The 25,269-nt window shown below is 45.3% G+C and overlaps 1 protein-coding gene and 1 non-coding gene across 8 annotated transcripts in view; one reads left to right on the forward strand and one right to left on the reverse strand.

Annotated features, from left to right (window-relative positions):
- Nucleotides 1-25,269, forward strand: part of DISP1 (dispatched RND transporter family member 1) — a 153,337-nt gene that overhangs the window by 44,059 nt on the left and 84,009 nt on the right. For 2 of the 7 annotated variants that reach the window (XM_077886565.1, XM_077886570.1), the window contains exon 3: nt 15,053-15,189. The exons of the other annotated variants lie outside the window; for them this stretch is intronic. The gene's annotated coding sequence lies outside the window, so the exon portion shown is untranslated. The remainder of the gene's footprint in view (nt 1-15,052; nt 15,190-25,269) is intronic. 7 annotated transcript variants of the gene reach the window in all.
- Nucleotides 24,452-24,556, reverse strand: LOC144307474 (U6 spliceosomal RNA). The gene has a single exon (XR_013374350.1). It is a non-coding gene; the product is annotated as a U6 spliceosomal RNA (small nuclear RNA).

Genomic DNA, 25,269 nt, shown 5'->3' on the forward strand with positions numbered 1-25,269 from the left:
GTCTGCCTTCAGCTCAGATCATGATCCCAGGGTCCTGGGCTCGCTGCTCAGCGTGGAGTCTGCTTCTCCCTCTGCCTCTGCCTGCTGTTCCCTGCTCAGGTTCTCTCTCTTTCTCTCAAATAAATAAATACAATCTTTTTTTTTTTTTTTTTTATTTATCATAGTCACAGAGAGAGAGAGAGGCAGAGACACAGGCAGAGGGAGAAGCAGGCTCCATGCACCGGGAGCCCGACGTGGGATTCGATCCCGGGTCTCCAGGATCGCGCCCTGGGCCAAAGGCAGGCGCCAAACCGCTGCGCCACCCAGGGATCCCAATAAATACAATCTTAAAAAAAAATAAAAGCTTACCAAACTTCATTTCAAGTAACTTTCTCTTATAATAGGATTCCGTAACAAATAAATTCAAAGCATATTTAACACATATTTATACAGGGTTTACTATGGGCCTGATACTCTTCTCCATAGGTTATGTTCTTCCCATGAAAACCTTATGAGATGGCTATTGATATTACTCCAATTACATGGAGAAACTGAGGCACAGACAAGTTAGGTAACTTGCTCAGAGTTACCAGCTAGTACGTGTCTCAGCGGGATTTGCCCCTGTGTCTGGGCTCGAGAGTCTGTGCTTTGCCACCGCAGTAGGTACACTCTTGTTTTTAACAAATACCAGCCCTAAACCTATTTCCATCTCCCCAGAAGACTGTCCATACCACTGGGGCTTTTCTTACTGTTTACAGTAAAATTTTGCTAAAATAGGCATGTTTTCACAGTATCATTCACTATATTTCTCTTTTATCATCAAGCTACATAATGAATATGTTGTGTTACTTAAAAAGCTACATTTAAGTAAGCGTATTTGAAATATGTCTTGTAAGAGTTACATTGATCAGCTCCTGCTGGTGGCAAGTGGGGCATTATTTCAGTATGTAACGGTGGGTGAGTGTGAGTGTGGGGTGTAAAGTGTTCTTTCTGTCTGGAGCATCTTTGAGGTGTCAGAAGAAATGAGAGTCATTGGATCAAAGGATTGGATTTTTAGGCATCTAGCTGTTATTTTTGACATCTGTGCTAGGCACCTGATGAGCATTGAACCTAGGAATGCCGTTGGTCTGCTAATAGCTCTGGGACCTGAGGAATTGGAGTGTCTCTGCTCCTTGCCTAATTCTGTGACCCAGGAGAGTGCTCTGAACATTCACGCTCTACTTTGGTTTGAGTTTGGTATCACACAAATCAATTCACGTTTTTTGTTTTTGTTTTTGTTTTTTCACGGCTATATGCAGCCCTTCTTTAAAAGCCTTTGGGATATTACCATTTTAGTTGTTTAAAGTCCCCATTAGCCTGAAGTTTTAAAAAATGCAATGTCTAAATTCGCTGTGCCGTCATAAAAACAAAAGGAATCATCTGTTGAATTCACATACAGTTACAGGAGAAGGGTTACATGTGTTGTTTCTTTTCAAGTACTACTGTTTTATTTCTGTTTTTAACATGTATGCCTTCCCTCATTCCCCAGTAACCAGTACCTTTACAAATACAGTATCTTGTAGAAATTGCTTTTTGTTAAAGATTAAAACCAGCAAGCAATAATAACTGTTTTCTGTAAATCTTGGTATTTGCCAAAGTATATTCTGTGGGATACTACTTTTGGGGGATACTCTGCTGCAGTACGGTTTTGTCATTATAAGCTGAGGAACAGTTGCATGAATACCACCCCTGCCAACATACGTAAGGTGCGTGGGTCAACACACGTGCTGAGGAGCTACAGTATATATATTAAGATGTTAATAATACTGAGGACTCCTGTAGTGGTAAAAACTGGTTAGCTTTGCTTAGCTCCACATTTCCCACATTTGTTTGAACCTAGAACCCCTTTTCCCCATAATATCTGCTAGTTGTCTGATGTCCTTTGTGCTCCACGGGCTGATCTTTGAGAAATAATGGTGTGCAGTATAGCAGTGTAACAATATAGTATTTTAATGAGGTTTCAGAATAACGGTCCATCCAAAATCTATTATTATTTCATCCCTAGTTAATAAATCGATTTGAGGGAGTAACACTTAGAAATTGTTAGAAATTGAAGATGCAATGAATTTTCTTTGAATTTATATACTATACTTCCTTGCATTTATAGACATGTTATTTACAAAAGATTTGATTTCTGTACTTAATGTATAGTGTCAGAATGATAAGCCTGATTAATTCCAACTATTCAGAAAGTTAGACAAATCCAAGATAATGTAAAAAAGAATGTTTTTTTTTTGTTTGTTTGTTTGTTTTAAGAAATGCAGTTTTATCACTGTAAACACTTCATCTCAAATTACGCTAACAAAATATTCTCACGTTGAAGATTCTGGGTGGAAATTCTTTAGAGAATAAATATCAGTGATTTATAATTAGTTCAGGTGCAAAGCAAATATATATAAGTACTTCTGAAATACCTGAGATTGTTTTAAAGCATTTCTTTTGTAGGCTTTAGCTTTTATTACCTGCGTATTTGCTTGCTAAATTATTTCCTCGTAAAGTAATTTACAGATTCTTAATATGGCATATCTCATAAAGCCTTACTTATTTAGTGAGCTGTATCCAAATTGAGAATAGAATGAAACATGGAAATAAGGCAAAAGAGAGATCTTATCTAATGATGAAGGAGGAAAAACATTTTGAGCAGTGATAAAAATGAGAACTCAAGACTTGACCATTAAAGCTAAACGGAATGATTAATAATTACTAAACCAAAAGGAAAGGCATCTGTTTGTTGAGAAGTCCAGATCGAATATGAAGAAGTATTAAGTCACCACAGAATGAAAGAACAAGAAAAAGAACAGTGAGGAGATGCTGAGAAAGATGAAAAGATGCTGGAAATGAAAGATGAAGTTAATTGTGGTGGTTGGACGTGGAGGAGGTGGGAAAGCAGGGGCCAGTCCACAGGAGAGTCGGCCTCAAAAGGAGCAGAAGCAGCAGCAACGACGGGCGCGGGTACCACTGTCACGGTGGCCGCTGGACATCCTTGTGTGCCCCTCCCTGGCGAAGGATGCTCGTGGCTAGGAAGGACCCCCGCGGAATGCGGCCGTCCTTAACCGGCTGCCTTCTTACACGGGAAGTCTTTATCTCTAGAATATATCCAGAACAGTCCAATCTCTACTCTTTGTTTTTGTGTTTTTCAAATTAGCATACACACATTTGTTTCTAAAATCTTGTCATATCAGCAGTTCTTACCAGGCTTTAATCAACCTGAAACATTGAGATTTCCTTTAATTGATTGCTTTTCGCTTCTTTGGTACTTTATATTCCTTTGTGCTGTGAGAAAGGATAGTAAAGCCTGGAGTGTCACCACTTTTATAAGAATGGGGACATCAGGGCGAAGCTTGAGTGGCTTATGCAAAGAATGAAGGGAAGAGGCTTTCAAGAGCAGGAGTTTGGTATTTTCACGGGGAAAAACTCTGATGGCTAAGTGAGCAGGCTTTCTGAATTTAACTTTTATATGCTTGATTCTGCACTGCAAGTATTAAATCTTGAAGCATTATCTGTATCAGCACTGACTAATCTGCCTTTCATTATACAATGGATAGCTGATCTAGCTTTTCCTTTTAAGCAAATCCTTGATGCATTAGATCGTTAAAACAAATTCTAACATTTGGAGCTCATTAGTGTTGTAACCGAAACAAAAACATCTTAATGGTTGATCCCAGAGTATTTTGAAGTTAGTGTAACTTTGCTAGAAAGGTATCAATTACAACCAGGCCATGAGCCAACTTTCAAAGCTGTTTCTAAGTAAGACATTGAGTTTTTTAGAATGCAAAAAATACATTATGTGTCACTGTGCCTTGTGGCAAGGAAGCAGAATGGAACAATTACAATGGGATTTGTATTGATAACAGTGTTTCTAAGTGAGTAATTTAAGATATTGTGAAGCAGAGTTCCGAAAAACTCCCCAATGTGTTGATGATTGCTTTATTTTAGTTATAGACCACAAAAAGAGGTGTTTTGAATATAAAGGATGAGAATCACTGGTCAGCAATTAAAGCTTCAGACTCAACATTTAGGGTTCATAGCTCATTGACCTGACTAAAAATGGGATATGGTACATTTCAAGAAAACTGGCATGTATTCATCTATTAAGGTAAAATAATGTTTTTTGTAATCTAGTGATTAAAAAGGTAAATTCTTAATTCAGATACCTTACTGTTTGTTTTTGGCCCAGCAAAAGAGTTTGGCAAACAGGTATTTCTTTGAATACTCAAACCTAACTTACTTTGCTTGAGGTAACTGTCAAAGAAAGGCAGAAATATTACTAACATTAGATGTGCACTTGAAATTGATTCTGCACTCCATTTGGCATCCTAAAGCAAAATAAATAAATAAATAAATAAATAAATAAATAAATAAATAAGAAAGAAATGGAAGACAGAATGATTAGATTGACAGTAAATACAATCTAGTGGTTTACGTGTGTTTTGACTTTTAACCACAGACACTATTCTTTGAAGGGACTCTTTTCTTTTTTGATCCTAGGGTAAGTATTTTTTATTTAAAATTGTTTGAATTTGTGTAATTTCTCAATGAAAGATAAAAGACTTAAAAGTACATAACTGTTAGATGTGTTTTCAATGAGTATTTTTGAAACATGTAGATCTGCAATGTTACACACATTAGCACTGGAAACATTTCTTAACCCAGCTCTTGGCGAGTTTCTGGTTATCTGAACAATATGTTTAAGTTGTTTTGCATTATTGACTGTATTGAATTGACTGTGAATTGATTTGTTTTTGTGTGTGTGTTTGTATATTTTGGTTTTATCTGGACTTGAACCAGACAGTTTAATAATAGTGCTATTGAGAGAGAATTCTGAAGCCTTACTCTTTACTTTTTTCCCCTCCATAAAATACATACTTTGGGGTGGAAGTATGTTTTTAGGTATAGGATTTGGAAATGTATGAATCATTTGACATGCTCCAATATTCAGAATAATTTACAATGAAACTGAATTCTCTGCAGTCAATGTCCTTTATTGAATAACTGCTATTTTTACTTAAAAAATGTAAATTTATTAAGTTCCACTTGTAGGATACTTTGAATATATATTCTAAATATTGGTTTCCTACCAGTTTAATTTTTAATTTTGAAAAAATTCAATTCAGTTAAAAACAAAATTAAAAATTTTAATTTAATAACACTTTTAATTTGTTTTGGTTTATTTTATTTTGGTCCAGATCCACATTATAGAATGTTGCTCATAAAGAATAAAATGTCATTAACTCCAAATAGGTTGGAGTAATTTCTGTAATCATTCTAGTGGTACTTCTGTAATTTTTTATTGTTTCTTGAGTTTCTTGTTTTAGGCAAGTATTGCCTACTGCTTTTTTTTTTTAACCTGTTCTAGCTGGTATGACTTACATGGAGAGTAAGAGCTGTGGGTGTTCATTAGGAAGAAGAAAGGTAGTAGATCTGTTTGGAAAGTATTTTCCAGCAGCCTGAGTGGTGCAGCGGTTTAGCGCCGCCTGCAGCCCAGGGTGTGATCCTGGAGACTCCATGCAGGGAGCTCGATGCAGGACTCCATCCCAGGTCACCAGATCAGGCCCTGGGCTGAAGGTGGCGCTAAACCGCTGAGCCACCTGGGCTGCCCTCAAGTTGATCCCATCTAATTATGATGAAAAGCACTGTGTTTTATGGGTAATAGCTTATCTATTTCAGATAATTCTTTACGATAGATGCTCTTTGCATGTGGTAAAACATTCAGAAGGTCTAAGTGTAATTATCTCTCTAGCCTTGCCCGGTCTTAGAAGGGACAGTTGACACCAGGTCTTCAGTATCCTTCCTGAGGTTTGATCCACATACAATGTGTATGTGATATGTGCATATAGTCTATTTTTCAATCTATTACCCTAACCGTACCACGCCACTAACAGCGTCATGTGGCCTCTTCCCTATTTAACAACACAGCTTGGAGATCATTCATTCAACAGATGTGTAGTAAGTGGCAGCAGGATGATTCTCATGAAAGAGAACCAGCGATGCATACAACTAAAATGTGTTTTGCAGAAGACCAGATATCTCCACCCTGAAAGCTTAAGGGGACTGGGGAAAAGTCAGAAACATGTGTAACCTTGGTAACCAGTGTGAAACGAACATTTCTGAGTCCCTCAATTTAGCTTTCTAATAAAAGTAACTTTATTGATATATAATTTATGTGTGATGAAACGTACCCATTGTAAGTGTGCAGTTTTAGGTGTTTGGCACATCTCTACAGCCCGTAGCACCAGCACAGTCCAGATACAGCGCACGTCCATCACCAGGGAAGCTCCCGATGGCCTTGCACTCCTGGCTCTGCTCCCCCCCCAAGCCTCAGGCCCTGGTCAGCTTGTCACTGTGGGCGAGCTAACCCACTCTTGAACTCATGCGGCTGGTATCATGCGGTTTGTCCTGTTTGGTGTTTGCCTGCTTTTGCTCAGCATGTTTCTGAAATTCATTCATGTTGCACGATGAGTAGTTTTTTTCCTTCTATTGCTAACTGTTGTATGGTTACACCACAGTGCATTTATCCATTTGTCTATTGGTGGACTTTGGGGTTGCTTCCAGTTGTTTGTTTGCTTGTTTGTTTGTTTGTTATTGTAAGTAAGTCTCCTATGAACGTTAACATACAAGTGTTTGTGTCGAAACATGTCTTCACATCTATCTTATTAATATTCAGGAATGGAGGGCAGCCCAGGTGGCTCAGCGGTTTAGTGCCGCCTTCAGTCCAGGTTGTGACCTCAAGGTCCTGGGATTGTGTCCCACGTCGGGCTCCCTGCATGGAGCCTGCTTCTCCCTCTGCCTGTGTCTCTGACTCTCTCTCTGTGTCTCTCATGAATAAGTAAATAAAATCTTTAAAAAAATATTCAGGAATGGAATTGCATTATCTTATGGTAAACTTACGTTGAGCTATATGAGAAACTGTGAAACAGTTCTCAGAGTTGTACTGTTTCTCGTTCCCACCAACAACACGCGAAAGTTCCAAATGCTCCACATCCTCATCCACACTCCATGTTGTTAGTCTCTTTAATTTTAGACTTCAGGTGGATGTGTGTGTAAAGGCATCTTATTTGCTTTAAAGTTTTGGCTTTTCATGTGCTTGTTTTCCATCCATATACCTTTTTTTGGCAAAATGTCTATTTAAATCTTTTGCCCATTTTGAAATTGGATTTTCTACTTGTTATTGAACTATAAAAGTCATTTACGTGTTCTGGACTTAAGGCCCGTGTTAAATGTTTGTATCGTGAATATTTTCTTCAGCCTATTGCTTGCGTTTTAATTTTCCTGATAAAGTTTTTTTAGGGTATAAATCTTCATTTTGATGATGGTTAGTTTATCAATGATTCTTACATGGTTTGTGCTTTGAGTGAGAAATCTTTACTCAGCCTATGGTCTCGAAGATTTCCTCCTAGATTTCCTTTTGGAATTTTTTTTTTTTTTTGTAAAAATTGAGAATTTATTATAGGCTTCAAGTTCTAAGGTCTAAATAAAGCTCCCCCATGGCATTAATTTAGGTAGGAATTCTGGATGGATGGTTACTCTCTTCTTTCTCTTCACACTCCAAGTCTCTGTCTTTTGCTCCAAAAAGGAGACCAGATCTGGCTTTGACACAATGAGACCCAAGAAGAGGAGGTGTCCGTAGTTCGCTAACATCACATCCCTGTAGAGTTTCCGCTGAGTGTGGTTCAGCCATGTTCACTCCTCCTGAGAGAATTCTATGGCCACATCCCTGAATGTCAGCAGTCTCTGAGACCCTGCCATTTCTGCTCCTTTCACCTCGTCCTCTAGCGTGCTCTCTCACAAGATCTTCGTGGAGAAATCCCCTTTTGGAAATTGTATATTGTTTTAGCTTTCACTTTTAGGTTTTATTTTTATTAGAATCCATTTTGAGTATTGAGTGTGTATTTTTATTGTGTGTAGTCAGTAAAACCTACTGGAAATGTTTGCACATGGAGACAACTTTAGTGGCAGTTTGGAGACTGCAGTGAGGAGAGAAAAGATAGCTGGTGTGAGCTGACAGCAGCAGGCGAGTGGGGGAGCCGGGGACAGGACAGGTTTGATGGTGTCTTAGGGAGAAAAGGAGTTGGGTGAGGAGTGAGCATGAACTGCATGGGGAATATGGGCTTTATAATTCACTGCTCACTTCCGGCTTTCTAGGAGGAAGATTCCACAATAATAATAGTGATAGCATTTAAAGCTTAAGTATTGCTTACTATGCACCTAGCAATGTTCTAGGTATTTAATATAAACTCATTTAATCCTCACAAAACTCACACAGACACTATTACCATCCGTTTTCAAGACGACAACTAAACGAGAAGGATTATTAACTTGGACACTTTCATACAGCTCATAAATGGCAGAGCCAGGGAGATGTGAAACATCTCACTTTTGTCTTTTTTTCTTAAGATTTATTTATTTATTTTAGAGAGAGAGAGTATGAGTGGGAGGGAGAGGGGGAGAGAGAGAATCTCAAGAGGCTCCCTGCTGAGCATGGAGCCTGATGTGGAGCTCGATCTCAGGACCCTGAGGTCATGACCTGAGCCAAAACCAAGAGTCGGACACTTAACTGTCAGCACCACCCAGGTGCCTAACTTTTGTCTTAACCATAAAGAAAACAGTATCTGAATGCAGGAACAAATGTCAACTAATACTCAGCCTTGGGACGCCTGGGGGGCTCAGCGGTTGGGTATCTGCTCGTGGCTCAGGGCGTGATCCTGAAGTCCCTCATCGGGCTCCCCCAGGGAGAGTCCTCCCTCTGTGTCTCTGCCTTTCTCTCTCTGTGTCTCTCATGAATAAATAAAATAAAATCTTAAAAAAAAAAAACTCAGCCTTAATGTCATAGAGAGAAAGCACGCAGAGCATGCCTAACTAGAGAACAGATGCCCCATCTAAAGTTCGGCCACAAAGTAAAACAAAAGCCTGCATTTTTTGAGAAGCCAAACCTCTGGAGTTTTAGAAACAGCTAGATAGAGCCACCAAATTAATAAATAAACAGAGCCACCAAACAAAGCTGCCAAAAAGGAAAGAAAGCCACTAAATAAGAAAGAAGCCACCAAATACATACATATCCATCCATTCGTCCATCCATCCATCCATCCATGCATACATACATATATACTTAAAGCCACCAAAGTAGTTTCTACTGTATTTCTCTCTTATTTTTATCACCACTAACAAGGATGTCCCTTCCTTTGTCCAACACGTGCATGTGTCATGGTGTCACTCTGCTCCCATGTGCCTGGCTGCTCCATCCGCATTTACTGTGGTGCCCATGTCATTGCTCCAAGCTGAGTCCTGCATCTTGGTGACATATCCCTGTGATTGTTTGAGCACTTTCTTAATCCCATCACAAAGAGCTGTTCTGGGCTCATCTTGTCCTTTGCCTGCCCGAGCCGTGTTCCTAATCATTTCTCCAAGGAGCTCTGGTTCTTCCTCGTGGAGAATGGTGTTTGAAACAAAGATCTAGACACTCGGTGTCCTCATTGCTTTTAGCTCCAGCCAGTGGGCTGACTTTGGGAGTCATACATAAGTGTGTGTGTGCGAGTACACATGGCATACCTATCTCCGTGTATTTCTGCATCTGTTCATCTGTATAAATACCCTCCAGTTGTATTCCAGTGATAGGGCCTTCTTCTTTAACCTCAGTATTTTATTTATTTGCTCGAACCCCTTAAACGTACAAATCTTCTGCCCATAATTAGTCAGATTCTTGCTCCAGGACCTGTGGGCTCCCCTCTCCCAGCAGCCATGCCCCAGCCCAGGGGACAGGGAAAAGGGAAGAGAAGGGAGAGGTGAGAAGGGGAAGGACTGAATCTTGGCCCATTACTCTGCCGGGGGGAAGAACTGAGGGAAAGAGGGGCCGGATAGAATTTTAAACTTGAAAATAGTCAATTTCATCAATTTCTCTTTCTCTCTGTTTCTTTCCTGTCACCAGCTAAGTTCCTAAAAGTGATTGTAGTACTCTTTATGTAAGCCTTTTGTTTTATTTTTGACATTTGAATCTTTAATCCACCTGAAATGTAGTTGGGGGTGTTTTAGGATCTAATTGTACGTAATGTGTCCAAGTGGATAGCCGGGTACCCCAACATGGGTGTTCACTGGTCTTTCTTTCCCCTTCTGAGTTGCAATGCCATCTCCACTGGATTCTGTTTTACATCGTTCTTCTTCTGTATTCCTATGTTCCATTTGTCTGTTTCTTCCACTGTATGTCCGGTACTGGGACCTCACCTCACAGGCTCATTGTGAGCATTGCAGGAGAAAAGCATGTCAAATGATTAGTAATGGGTAAAAAGATGTGAAATGCACACAGTGGAATATTGCTCAGTCATAAACAACAGTGAGACCTTGCCGTTTGCAACACATGGATGGGCCCTGAGAGTGTCCTGCCAAGTGTGACGTAAGTCTCACGAGAAAGACAAATACCGTGTGATCTTACTTATATGTGGAACCTCAGAGACAAAAACCAAGCACCTAGAAACAGAGAGCAGGTTGATGGTTGCCAGAGGCAGGGGGTGGGGGAAGTGGGTGAAGAGGGATAAAAGGAACAAACTTCCAGTTACAAAATAAACTACTTATGAGGATGTGATGTGCAGCACGGTTAGTGCCGCCGTAGTGCATATTTGAAAGTTGCTAAGAAAATAAATCAAGTTCTCATCACAAGAAAAACATTTTGTAACCATGTATGGTCAGTCACCTAGGCTTACTGTGGTGATCATTTCACAATATAGACAAATATCTAATTGTGTTCTACACCTGATGCTGATGTAGTGTATGGCGATTACACCGCAGTAAGGAGGTTAGAGGCGGCCGTCTACTGCAGTCAGCACGTACTACGCGTTGTTATCAGCATCTCAGTGGAGAAGGAATCAGATATTGAAACAGTAGAAGAATAAACTGCAAAAAAAAGTAAAAAGTATTTTAAGAAGTACTGGCATCTCTTTCCATAAAAACTCAGAACTTCTCATTTACAAAAATGAGAAACTATGCTTTGGGATGACAAGAACTCCTATTCCTTATAGTCAGATGAATTACTTTAAAAAACACAACCAAGGTTAGGCGAAGCTCGATTATTTACACTTAGGTGCTGTAGGTTACATCCTAGGTCCCATAGCAGGGTTTGTCCAGCACCGCGGGTGCCAGGCAGCGGCCTGCAGTCTAGCTGGGGAAACTGACATCTGAACAAATAAATATAAAGATGAAAATGCTGACATACAGTATTTTCATTTGTCTTCCCTGATACGTAAATATTTTTTTAATTTATTCATGAGAGACACACAGAGAGAGAGAGAGAGAGAGAGAGGCAGAGACACAGGCAGCGGGAGAAGCAGGCTCCATGCAGGGAGCCCGATGCGGGACTCGATACCGCGACTCCAGGATCAGGCCCTGGGCTGAAGGCGGCGCTAAACCGCTGAGCCCCCCCGCCCCCGGGCTGCCCTGATACGGAAATATTTATTTTGGAACTGCGCTGAGCCATTTCCCTAAACAAAGGATGGGAAGATGAGAATACCTAAATAGTGGTTTTTTAAAAAAAGATTTATTTATTTGCAAGAGTGAACGAGCACGCACGAGCGAGCGCGCGAGCATGGGGGGCGGGGCAGAGGAAGAGAGGGTCTCTAGCAGACTCTCTGCTGAGTGCAGAGCCCAGCACGGGCCAATCCTGCCACCCTGAGATCACGACCTGAGCTGAAACCAAGAGGCCGACGCTCCACTGAGCCACCCGGGTGCCCCTTAAATACTGTTTTGGGCCAGCTTCCCATGAACTGCATCTCTGGAGTACTTACGTGTCTCCCCCCACACCCAAATCCCTATGCATTGCCAATCTCGGAGATGGCAAAAAGGCACATTTCGGGAATGCTTCTTTAGTATATTTTCTGCTTTTAAAAACATCAACTCCATATAATCCATGTTCAATCCTGAATAGTGAATGCGTATAACCCACATATTAGCAGAATAATGGCCATTTCTGTACCTTCCTCTAATATTTCCTCTGCTGCTTCTAGTTCTGTGACTAAAATCACATAAGTAATTTGTGTTTAAGATCAAAATAATGCATTTTAAAATCCTAAGAGTCTGTTCTCTGTATGTTCCACACCTATGACAGGATGATTTTTGAGCCATTCTCTTGTAAACGAGAAACACGGTATCAAGGGTACACCGCCAGCTGTGAAACCCCCATTCCAGTTTTTTGTTTGGTAACCATGTGAGAAATGCCAGTTACTGAAACTGGGGAGGGAGAGTGGCGTTCCCTGTAACCCTGGTTCGCGCGCAGAAAGGGCCGTCTGCGCCACCACGGTGCCGAGACCGGTGACCCTGTCTGTATGATGTCGACTTTTCAAGGTCAGTTGACACCAGCCCCAAGTCTCGGGCAGCAGTTGCCCCAGGACAGTGCTGTGGGAAGTGACACTACCGGCAGCAGCCGCCGGTCTGGATCCTGGGGCCGCCCGGTGGCACGGGCTCCCTGTGCGTGCGCAGTCACAGGTCTTATTTCTAGTACATGTTTTATTATACCTAATACGTACAGAGCATTTTATCCAGTGGAATTATGAAATTTTCAAAAATTAAAAGGCCAGAAAGAAGTACCAGTTGGGTTGGAACGAACATCGCGACACAGAGGTTACCTGTGGATCACATCTCCGCGCAGCTGGAGGCAGAGGAAGCCCTGACCTGCCCGTCCTGACCACAGCGTAGTGGAGGTTCGGGGACCCTGCGTCCCCGGGAAGAGCCTGTACTCTAGGGCCAGTGACATTAAAGCATCACCCCCAGGAGGAGTGAGGCCAGGAGGGTGGGGATGACGGCCCTGCTGGGCAGGGTGGAGGCTGGCTTGGTCCCCGGGAAACCATGCCATGGTCCCTGCCCCTTTCCGTGCCTTCGGGACGTGGGCAAGATGCATGTCCCGTGTGCTGGTGGGAGCGGCCTGGGCGCATCCAGGAGAGACACGCGGTGGGTCCTGTGCACCCGAGCAGCAGGCGGCGGCCTCAAGTGATCCTCCTCCCCCTTCTTCCCTCCTTCCTCCTCCCCCTCCCCTCCCTTCCCCTCCCCCCTCCTCCTCCCTCTCCATGTTCTTGTCTTCCCCCCTTCAGTCCCACCCGCTCAGTTTCCCTCTCTCCCTCTTCTGTTTCCCACTTTACCCCGAGGCTGGATTCTAGGTTTCCCAGTTCCTGTCCTTTGACTGGCCGGGGGCTGTGCTTTGCTCTTCCTTCAGGGGACCTGGCCCGGATCTAGCCTGATCCTGGGGTGCCTTCCAAGGGCCGCACCACCCTGGAATCGTACACAAGGCTGTGTGGAGAAGCTTCCATAGTTCTTCCAGTTTCAGAGGGTTTCCTGGGTTCTCTGGGTTGACGATGTCCTCGCTCCCAGATGACTCATTGGGCGGCTTCCATCTGCCCTTCGGGTGTCGGGGGAACTGTCTGCAGCAGGGTGGCCCTCAGGGGGGACGGAACTTCTCCATAGCAGTCTAAAGGGACTTGACTGTTCCCCAGCAATTCATTAATTATTACATTCCTGTGCGTGCCTCAGCATGGGAGGGTAAAAGCTTTGCTTTTAAAAACCGTAGTGCGCTTAGGCTTGTAACATGCAGTCTATAGTTATTTTCCATATTTCAAATATTTCTAACCAATGGTCGGCTCCATTTAAAACAACGTAGGTATTCTCATGTTAATTGTATTTTTCCCAACTCAGAAACAAAGGCATTCAGTGTTTTTGAGGCTGACTGTCCAGTGGAAGAACATTGTTTTTGGAATCAGTTATAAATTCATTAGAAAAATATGTCAGATTGATGGCATCTGGGGTTTCTTGTAAGGCTTTGAAGGCGGGCAGGTCAAGTATAACAAAACAGTAATGTAGACTTTTAACTATAGTTTTTTTCTAGTTGGTCAAGGAGCCCAAGTTATTTTCTGGACTAGAATCCTCATTCCCGTGAATCGTCTTGATAGCCTGGGGAGTCGCGCCTCCCGCGGTGCCAGGGCCTCCGCACCTGGCGGGTGTCAGGGGCTAGAGCAGAAACGTTCTCCTTGGAATTGGCTGCTGCGTTCGTCTCTGCACTGATAACTCTGGCCTCAAAAACAAAATGCCCGTTTCTGAGGGTCTTAATTCTCCTGGGATGTCATCAAATCTAAGTAACCAACGCGAACCCCTCACTCCCACTTTTTAAAAAAATGCTGATGATCGACCGTGGCTCAGAGTGCGGGGCTGAGCCAGCAGAGCGTCGTCACAGGGCCGGTGTGGGTGTGATGGTGAGCGGGCACGGAGGTCCTGGTGTGTGCGCGTGCGTGTGTGTGTGCATGCGTGTGCGTGTGCATGTGTGCTACGTGCAGTCCGGGTGAACAGGCCCCGGCCGAGGGCAGTTTCTGCCTTGGGATGCCCCCGTGTTCACGTGGAGCCCCTCTCTAGCCTCGAGGGTGAATGTGTCTTCTGCGTCTTAGTGATGAAGGCAATGTCAGGCTGGTGTCAGGCCGCGGTTTGCGGCGGTGGAGAAAGGAGGCAGCGGGCGCCCCGCGGGGCAGGTGCAGGCCCACGCCCCATTCCCCACCCCCGGCGCCCAGCAAGGCTATGTCTGGGCCCCTCCGGGGCTAAGGCGTGAGCTCCGGCGCCTTCCCTGTCGCTCCTCGGAAGAGGAGCCCGCGGTCAGGCCTAGGTGCTCAGCTCACCGTTTTGCTCTGCTTCCCCTCCAGGGGTGCGGGTGCTGCTGCGGGTGCGGCTGACGCTCTGCTTACAGGAGAGCTGAGCCCTGGGGGATAGACGGGCGCCGAGCTCTTCCAGTGAGCACAGTCTGGGGAGCAGGACAGTGGCTGCTGCAGCGCCCCGACGGCCCTGTCTGTCCTGGGGGACGGAGGTGGTCCAGTGTACAGCGTTTGCAGATTTGTCTGGGGGGAGAGGGGGCCCCGGGGGACCCTCGGGGCGGGGGCTGCGGGGGAGGTTTGCAGACACGGGGTGGGGGGGCCTCTGCCCGTCGCACTCCCTTAACTCGGGAGCTGACACAAGGCCAAACAAACAACTCGACAGCAGTGGACAAATTCTGGCTTCTTTGTCCCCGCCCTTCCTGCGTTAGGGCGAGCACAGCAGCCCCCGAAGAGCCCCGTCGGGACCAGGAGCCCCAGGACCTGCTCACCTCCACCGTCCTCTGCTGTTCCACGGAAAGGAGGCGAAAGGAGCTAACTAACGGTTGGCTTCGGCGCTGGAGGCGAGGTAAGGGAGACCCGCGGCGGAGGGTGCCTTGCGGCATTCTCGGTCGTCGGAAAGGCCTCTCAGATGCCCTTTCTTCAGTTTTCTAACTAAAGGAAAAGCTGTGTCACCCTTCCTAACAATATATACAGAAGTATTGGACGCTCTGGACTCTTGGGAAAGCAGCAGGTTTTATCCAACCCTGTCTCACCCTTTGCAAGACTGGCACGTGCAGGTGGCCACTAGGTGCCGGCAGGTGGGTGCCCGGCGCGGGCTGCCTCTGTTGGCCAAGTCTTTGTTACCGACACCAGGCCGGTCGGAGTTTCGCCGTTAACCTTGCTTTGTTGCCGAGTGCTTTCCATGCTCAATGGAACAAAATGTAAAGAATGAACTAGCTTAATTTTGTAGTGTGAAATGCTTCCTTTTTAAATCTCAGAAGACCTTTACTCCCCGCCTCTTGAAGATCTTTGGACTCTCCCAGGTTGTGCGTAATGCTAAGAATACCGTCATTTATACGCTGTAAGGGAATGTGATTTGAACGCTTCCTACCTAATGCGACTGGTATTTTTCCCCAATTACGGGAGAGGCAGACCATCACTCTCCAGTTTCAAAAACAGAATGCAGCTGGCTTCAGGAGGGCTGAGCTAACAGAACATTTAATATTTTGAAAAATAGGTCCTGGGGGGAAAAGACTTTTCTGTACAAAAAGATACTAAATTATTTAGCTTGGCAGCTCCAGGGTGTGAATATTTTGTGCGCCATGACTGTCATTTATTTTTTATTGAGTTCAAATGGAAACATTGCAAACCTTACTCCGACGTGCAGTCCGTTATGAGATCTCATCAGACCCCTGGCTGCAGCTGCCAGCGCGTCCCTGTGATCCGCATAGGCGCATTCCACTCTGAGGGGATCAGTACTTAATTTTCAAAATTCTCAGCAAATAGCAAAGCTGCAGCCAGAAATTCCTTCTCTGACACTCCTTCCGGGCCAGATGAAGCTAATAATTCCCCGGCTGTGTTGCTGTCATTCATTACTAATCCAGGTATGGCTGCTCACTGGTTTTAATTTTCTTTTTCTGAACCCAAAGGCAGTGTTTGCCTTTTCCCATGAGAAGGCAGAGAGGACATGCCCGAGATTCCGGCGCCTGGAGGGGGGCCTTCCCTGCCCGGATGCCCGGGCTTTGCTGCGGGTGTGAGCTTGCACCTACACTCCCAGCGGTGCAGGGCTGGCGGGCGCCTGGGCCTTTGAGAAAAAGAGCGCTGTTAGGGATTTGCCCCTAACTTTTTAAAGCTGGTGTCATAGGAAGGAGCTCTTTCTTACCACATGGTATCAACTGATGCCACTTGTAGTTTGGGGACAGAATGTTGAATTGGATGGATAGCACGTTTTAATGTTTATTACAAGTCTTGTTATAAAAATAATAGAACTTTGGGAAACATTCAAAATGTTCTCGCCACGTAACATTCTGTTAAAATCAGATCAGGGTGTATTGATCTCATGTTTTAAACTGTATTAATGGATACTTAAAAACGGTGTGTGTAGGATAAAAAACGTGGAATTTGGAATTAGGCAGTTTTGGCTTTGTCTCAGCTGGCTCTGGGACTTTAAGCCAGTGGCGTAAGATCTCTGAGTCTTAGTCTTTTTATCTGTAAAAAAGCACAACGGCATAAAAGAGGGTCAACGGTCTGGTAGAAACAGAGTGCCTCGGGCATACTTGGTGCTCAGCAAATGGTACAGTATATATTGATTAAGAATAATCCACCTGCCTACCTACTTGCCTATCAATGTTTATCTTATAGATCTTTTTTTGTCCTCTCCCCTTTTTAAAAATCCAGCTGTGTTCTGGGGGGTGCAGGGTGACTCAGCCATTTAAGCATCTGACTCGGTTTTAGCTCAGGTCACGATCTCGGGGTCGTGAGAGTGAGCCCCACGTCGGGCTCTGTACTCAGTGTGGATTTGGCTTGGGATTCTCGCCCTCTCTCTCCCTCCCCCTACTTGTGCCCGTGTGTGAGCTCTCTCATTCTCTCTCTCTCTCTCTCTCTCTCTCTCTCAAAATAAAAACAAATAAGGCCCCTGGGTGGCTCAGTTAGTTAAGCATCTGCCTTCGGCTCAGGTTGTGACCCCAGGGTCCTGGGATCAAGTCCTGAGTCGGGCTCCCTGCATGGAGCCTGCTTCTCCCTCTGCCTGTGTCTCTGCCTCTCTCTCTGTGTGTGTCTCTCATGAATAAATAAAATCTTCAAAAAATAAATAAAACTTAAAAGTCAGAACAAACAAAACACTACAGTTAATCCACTCATGAATGTAGCCATTCGGTTGACAGTAAAGACCATAGATGTCACACAGTGAACAGAGATGAACAGAACATAGATCCATGTCCTACCTTTGAGGACATCCCTGGCTTGAAAGGGTTGCTCAGCCTTTCAGAAAAACAAAATATAAAATTATCTTTGTTTTTTAAGATTCTATTTTTTTAAGTAATCCGTACAGCCAATGTGGGGCTCGAACTCACACCCCGAAGGTCAAGAGCCATATGCTCTACCGACTGAGCCAACCAGGCGCCCCTAAAGTCATCTTATTACCACTCTCTTTTAATGCGGCCACAATGCCTCACAAGGAAAACATACTGTGAAGGACGTGAACATTTCCTTGCTATAGTAGAAGGGAAAACCTACTATAAACTACTATAAACTATCTACTATAACGAGTAGATCTACTATAAACATTCCTAAAAATAAATAAATCTACCTCTTGAGAAGCAGAATCTTTGCTTTAAAAATATTTTTGTTGTAACATGATCTATATTAGGATAATGTTAGCAGAGAACTCAGGATGTGTGGCTTTCCTAATACCAAGTGTTGTTGATAAGCATCAGGCGAATCATCCTGTGGTGTGTGAACTTGGAAAGAACAGTAGGGTGACGACCAGGGCCTACAGGTGACGGGACTGGGCGACGTCTGGGGAGCAGGGGCCCGCAGGTGTTCGCTGGAAGTCGAGAGAGCAAGAGGCAGGCGTGGACACCCCCAAAGGACCCCTGACGAAGTGCGCTCGAGTCACTAACGCTTGGGGAGCCGCCCTGACTTCATCACCACGCTGAATTTTTCAGAGACTGAGCACACAGCCGCGACGATCCCAGGGAGGAGAACTCCCATTGGACGCCCCGGACGGCTGCGTGCACAGGACAGACTCCCCGGGACCAACGGGGCGCCCGTGTGGCAGGACTCCCCGTGCAGCACACGCAGACGGGCCCCGCAGGCCTGTGACCCCGACGAGCCCCGGCTCACAGTGCCGGCCTGAGTGCAGTGGCCGGGACCCCGGTCCTCACACGTTTATCCAGGATGCCAAATGTTTTCATAGTTTAAAGGTCAACAGAATACAGCTAGATTTTTAAAGAGATTTTAATGATTTTAAAAAAGATTTTACTTATTTCTTCATGGGAGACAGAGAAAGAGAGAGAGAGAGATGGGGAGGGAGAGGGACGGAGGGAGGAGCAGCCTCCCCACGGGGCAGGAAGCCCCATGCGGGACTCGATCCCAGGACCCCAAGATCACAACCCGAGCTGAAGGCAGATGCCCACCCGCTCAGCCCCCCCAGAGGCCCCTATAACTTTTATTTTGGACCTAATTTCGAACTGGGAGCCCCGGGAACTCCTGGGTCCCCTTCCAGTGTGCCAGGCGCCGTTTGTGACCGTGATCAGCGCCGTGGGCTACCCTGCAGTCCGGGTCTGTACCGCTGCTGCTCTCCTGTCCACCGTCCGGCCCAGGCCACATGCTCAACGTAAGTTCGTGTCCTCCTTTAATTAAATGTAGGGCGGCTCTTGAGTCCTTTACTTTCTTGATCTTAATCAGCGTATTTTGAAGAGCAGAGGTCAACTATTTTGTTGGACAGCCTCAGCTTGGGTTTGTCTACTGTGTCCTGGTGAGAGTGAGGTTTGCTAGTTTGGGCAGGAAAGGGGACGGGGTGTCGTGCCCTCCCCGGAGCTCACGCCGGCAGGTACACGATAGGAGTACAGATGCCACGCTCTCCCAGTCGGTTAGGCCGTGTCGCCCGGTTTCTCCACTGTAAAGTCACTGTTTTCCCTTTGTGACTAATACATAATTTGTGGGGAGATGCTTCGAGACTGTAAATATCTTGTTCCTCAGCAAACTTTCACTCGATGGCTGTAGCCTTCATCCTCCTGCGTCCCATATTTATTGGTCAAGAAAGAGCTTCCCTGTCTTCATTTTTAAAACTCCTGTTATTAGTTCAAGCTCACAGATTCTTACTTTATTCAAGGAATTATATTCGTCACCATCATTAATTGTTTTGATGCCGGAGTTCTGCCAGCACTGGTCTCTGGGAGTCTTTACCTACTCACTGCTCCCCTGGCCTTGGGGTAGGTCTCCGCCATTTTTTGAGAAATTCTTACTTTCTGGTGAAACAAGATGTTCCAAGATCTTCATGCGCCTTCTTTGGCACAGCCCTAGACTCTGCCTTGATTGCTCTGTGTGGAGAATGGTATTTTACAAGCAAGATCTGGGTGTTTGGTGTGCACGCGGGTACTAATACGCTGTTAGCTCTAGACCCTGTTCGTGTCGGGCTCTCAGGCTGAGCCAGGGAATACGTGTCTGTGCGTGAGTGTGCCCGTCCATGCCCAGCGGGCCGTCCACAGCACCCCCTTCCCATCTAGCCGCCCAGGATTCACTCCAGTGTTGTCATGCTTGGGACCCCACAGGGAGGAGCCTTGTTCCGCGCTGCTGTTGGAGCCCCTGCCACCATGTCCAAGCCTTGGTCCTGGGTGTAAATCCACGGCTTCAGGATTTGGGTGAACCAGTGAGTAAATATAATAGTTGTGGTGTCCTCTCCGTATGTATCCTCACAGCTGTGACCAATATCTGGCGAGAGGTGGATGTTAAATAAAATTTTGTTGAATGTGTAGTTCTTTCCTCTCTAATATCCTCCTATTTTTTTTAGATTTATTTATTTATTTATGATAGACAGAGAGAGAGAGAGAGAGAGAGAGGCAGAGACACAGGCAGAGGGAGAAGCAGGCTCCATGCCAGGAGCCCGACGCAGGACTCGATCCCGGGACTCTAGGATCGTGCCCTGGGCCAAAGGAAGGCGCTAAACCGCTGCGCCACCCAGGGATCCCCTTATCTTCCTATTTTATTTTCAAACCAGATAAGATAGGATTCCATATAATGGGTTCATATATATCCATGTGATGATTCCTGTTTTTTTTTTTTAATTTGTTTATTTTTATCTTTAAGACTTATTTAGTTAGAGTGAGCACAAGTGGGAGGGGCAGGGGGAGAGGGAAATAGAATGTGCAGTCGACCGTGAGCCGTGGGCCGCGCACAGCACGGGGCTGTGTCTCATCACCCAGAGATCATGACCTGAGCTGAAACCAGCAGTTGGACACTTAACTGGCTGCACCACCCAGGCACCTCAAGTGCTCTTGTTTTTTGCCATTTAAAGCTAAAATCCAGAGAAATTAATCAATAGGAATAGTCATTTTCCAGTAAGAGAAAGTCATACATAAAAATAAAATTACTGTTCATTTGTCTGAAAAAAAAAAAAACACCTCAGGTTTGGGCAGCACCATTGAAAAGGTTTCCATTTTTCTAATTACAGAAATTGTAGCTTGCAGAGTCTGGCACATTTTTCACATTTGTAAGCTCTGGCGACGTGAAAGAAGTTCTTCATCTGAATTCTGTTCTTACACCCCCGCTGTCAGACAGAAGGAATTTCCATGTCCCTGCTGCTTGTTATTAAGCTGCTATGAGAAAGAATGCTTGAAGATAACTTGGGAGCAAGTGATTAGAAATTCCTGACAACCTTCAGACTCCTTGCCAGTTGTATTAACCATGAGTAATCTGGGGGAAAACAGTAGGGTTTCATTCACCTATGCCCTCGAAGGTTGTAGATTTACAGTTTAGGACAGCCGTTAATCATGTTCTCTCTCAAAGTGGATTTTTTTTCTAAACCTCAGGAAATGTCTATTTTTCTCTTGATATAATTAAAACCAACAACTCCTTGCTCGCGGACTCTTACTTTATCCCTAGAAACTTGTTTGAAAAACTCCTTTATCCTTTTCTGTGTTTGCTTTTTCTGTTTACCTGAAAGATATTAAACCTCTCATATGCATTGTAACTTCAGGACAGCACGCGACGTGATTTCTAGTGAGTCATCCTAGCAGAAACCAGGAAGGAAACAAGGGGGTTAGCTTTGTGTTTGGGAAGGTTCTTCCTACAGCTGGCTGGGAATTGATTATTTTTTGTTTTAAAGAAGTTTTCTTCCAACAGGGTCTCTGTGACCCTTTACAGAAACACTTTGTCCTCCTGCTTAAACGGAGGGAGTGCCAGGAGTCTGCATCTTTTAAAACTAACAAAAGTCAAGACACTTAAAGACTTATGTTAAAGTCTCCTTATTTAAAGAAAAATTAAGTACTTTACAGAGTGTTTTCTAAGATTAGATTTTGGAAGTAAGGTTTCTTGGGTTTGTTTTCTTAATTTGAGAGAGCGAGAAAGAGCGTGCATGCGAGCCGGGGGGAGGCAGAAGGGGAGAAGGCGGCTCCACGCGGAATGGGGAGCCTGTCGCAGGACTCGATCTCACGACCCTGAGATCACAACCTGAGTGGAAACCAGGAGTCGGACGTTCAGTCTGCTGAGCCCCCCGGCGCCCCTGGATTTCTGTGTCTATGTAAACTTACAAAGCTGAAATCCCAAAAATTGTTGTTTCAGGAATACTTGGAGGAGGTTAAAGTCGGGGGAGCAGAGGGGCAGCGGGGGTCTCTCCAGGCTGTTGGCGCCCTCGCTCTCAGGCACGCCCTCCGCTCTGTGAGCCACGGCTTTGGCTTCACCCCCTTCTCTCACAGGAGGACGGGGCCTGAGAGGTGCCTGGGGCTGGGTTGCACTTCCTCTGTTTCGTGTGTTTCTGAGTGAGACAAACCTCAAGCACATGAAGCTGCAGGTACGTTTTCATTTCATGAGCTAAAGGATATGCGTGGATGTGAAGTAACTTGGGTCACCCTTTCCTGTAACTTTGCAGCGAGCCAAGTCTCTCCACCAATTGAAGTAGACACTTACTTTCTTTTCAGTTTTCAAGAATCGCAAACGGGCAGCTGGTGGCTCAGTCGTTTGGGCACGAGGCTCTTGATTCTGGCTCAGGTCGTGATCTCGGGTTTGTGAGGCTGAGGCCGGGGGTCGGGGAGCCTGGTGCTGGGCGTGGAGCCTGCCCAGGACTGTCTCAGCCCCCACCCCCCACTCGTGTACTTGCGCCCTCTCAAACAACAACAAAAACAACACAGCGGAATATTGGTAAAAAATGACACATGAATCTTTTAACAGAAATATATTAAATTTAACTGAGTCAAGTCCAATTCTAGAGAGGGCCAGTTTGAATTAGAAAACAGTGTGGAGGGGCCCCTGGGGGGCTCAGCGGGCGAGCGTCTGCCTTCAACTCAGGTGACCCCAGGGTCCCGGGATCGATTCCTGCTTGGGCTCCCTGCAGGGAGCCTGCTTCTCCCCCTGCCTGTGTCTCTGCCTCTCTCTGTGTATCTCCCATGAATAAATAAATAAAAGCTAAAAAAAAAAAAAAAAAAAAGAAAAGAATGCAGTGTGCAGAACTGTAGGTGTGTGCCGTGTGCTGTCCCAGCGGTGGGGGGCCTGGTGTCCTCCCCACAGCTGTAGCCCTGGAACAGTGCAGTGTCTGCCCGGCACACTGCACACGCTTGATGAAGACCCATTTAATGAGTGAGTCAACCCTACAGCTCTGGGGGTACTTTTTAATTTTGTAAGTGAAGCAACTTAACCTGGAAACTGAATGGCTGAGGTGGAAATAGAGCCAGGTTCCTAATAGCCATTCAACACTTACCACATTGTTTTAAAATTAATTTTAGTATTTTCAAGATCTGTAACCATTCGAACTGAGCCAAACATAAAATAATGTGAGATTTTTAGTCATGCTGCTTCAATAAAATGACCATTGTAGTTATGATTGGCATATAAGTCATAAATAGGTAATTATAATGTTCTTATAGAAGTACATACACAGTTTGCATTCTTTTTTTTTTTTAAGATTTTATTTATTTATTCATAAGAGACAGAGAGAGAGAGAGAGAGAGAGAGGCAGAGACCCAGGCAGAGGGAGAAGCAGGCTCCGTGTAGGGAGCTCGATGTTGGACTCAATCCCGGGACCCCGGGGTCATGACCTGGGCTGAAGGCAGATGCTAAACCGCTGAGCCACCCAGGCGTCCCCATGGTTTGCTTTCTTGAGCGGTTAAAATATTTTTTATTTAATATTGTTTGCACTGTTAGTTTGTGAGCAAACCCTTTGTGGGAGTTACACAGAGGTTCTTTTAGTGAATTGTGCTCTCTGGGGTGTCATAAAGCCAGCGTTCGCTGAACAGTGTAGGATCCTTGATTTCGGTGTGAAAGGACCAGAGTTATCTAGTTGAAGCGACTCATTATTTAGAGGCGGAAATGGGCCTCCAAGTAATGATGTAGCTTCTCGGGGTCACACTGGCCTTTCATGTCGACACTGGAGAGAGAGCCTGGGCTATCCGGCCCTCTGTCCAGGTGTCTCCCTTGTAACCAGGCTTCGCAGCAAGTTGTAGAGAGTTGGCGTCTTGCGGTGCAGACTTACCTGGGCCACACGTTCAACACGTTGGGGTCGGGGGCGCGGAGGGCAGCCTTCCCCCGTCCGGATGCATTTAGAGAGTGGTGCTCCTGCCCTGCCTCGCGCTCTCGGGGTGTTTGGTGCCGAAGCGGCTGCGGGGGAGGCCCAGGTCGGTGAGGGCGGGGAGACGATGGAGGGTGGAGGCCGTTGTGTGGCGTCTGGGCCCTGTCCTTGCATCTGTGCCGGGCGGTGGCGCCAGGATTCTGGGGACAAAGGCCAGGAAAGTGAGAAGCTCCCGGACGTGGATGCGGGTGCGGAGCCAGGCTCTGGCCTTCGCCGTGTCCTGGAGCGCAGAGTGGGGTCTGGACACCGTGTCCCTTGTTCGTCCTTATACTGTTTGATTTGTTTCAAGAAGCATCTATTGCTTTTGTTATTCAAAAGGCCTAATTAAAAATTCAAATCAATCTGTAGCTTTGTTATTTATGATTTTTTAAAGCAATCTGGGCTGCTCGAGGCCCCTGGGGGGCTCAGTCGGTTGATGTCAGCTCCGGTCCTGGGCTCGGGGTGACGAGCCTGAGCCCCGCGTGGGCCTGGGCAGGGAGCCCTCGTGAGATTCCCTCCCTCCTCTCCGTGCCAGCCTGGCCCCGCAGCTCCTGTGCACACCCGCGCGCTCTCTTGCTCAAAAATAAATAAATAACCGCGATGCTTCATGAATTCGTGTGTCATCTGTGCGCAGGGCCACGTGATCTTTTCCATATTGTTCCAATTTTAGCGTATGAGCTGCTGAAGCAAGCACCGATGTCGTTGGTAGTGGTTTTTTGTTTGTTTTTTTAATGAACTTGTAACAGCGAGGTCAGGCAGTAGGATTTCCCATAGAAGGAAAACACGGATTACTTGGCTACCAGTTGGTCTGTTTGGATGCCTTCAATTGCACTGAAATTCTTCAGTAATAACATACAGAAAGGAACATCTTGAGGATAATTTTCAGATGTGCTTTCCCTAAGATCAAATTTTTCAAATGCTTATATTCGTCATTCACATAATTTTAAACATTTCCGCATACTTCACTTCATAATCTTTTACATTTAGCAGTAAACTGATTAAATTAGTATATTTACCAATGAAAGATGAATTTTCTTTTTTTTAAAGATTTTACTTATTTATTCATGAGAGACACAGAGAGAGACAGAGAGGCAGAGACACAGGCAGAGGGAGAAGCAGGCTCCACGCAGGGAGCCCGATGCGGGACTCGATCCCGAGTCTCCAGGGTCTGGCCCTGGGCCAAAGGCAGGCGCTGAACCGCTGAGCCACCCGGGCTGCCCTGAATGTTGTTTTCATGTGAAACCAAGGCTAATCAATTCTCATGCCCATAAATTAATAAAGACCAGACCTTCCTTTTGTCAAGAAATGAATTACTTAGTGTAGTTACATTTTTTTATTTAATAAGAGAACGACATAAACTCTTTCCATTTTGCAAATTTTTTTGACTTCTAAGGCTCTGAGCCTTCA

This window comes from Canis aureus, chromosome 38, assembly GCF_053574225.1.
Source record: "Canis aureus isolate CA01 chromosome 38, VMU_Caureus_v.1.0, whole genome shotgun sequence".
Taxonomy (NCBI): domain Eukaryota; kingdom Metazoa; phylum Chordata; class Mammalia; order Carnivora; family Canidae; genus Canis; species Canis aureus.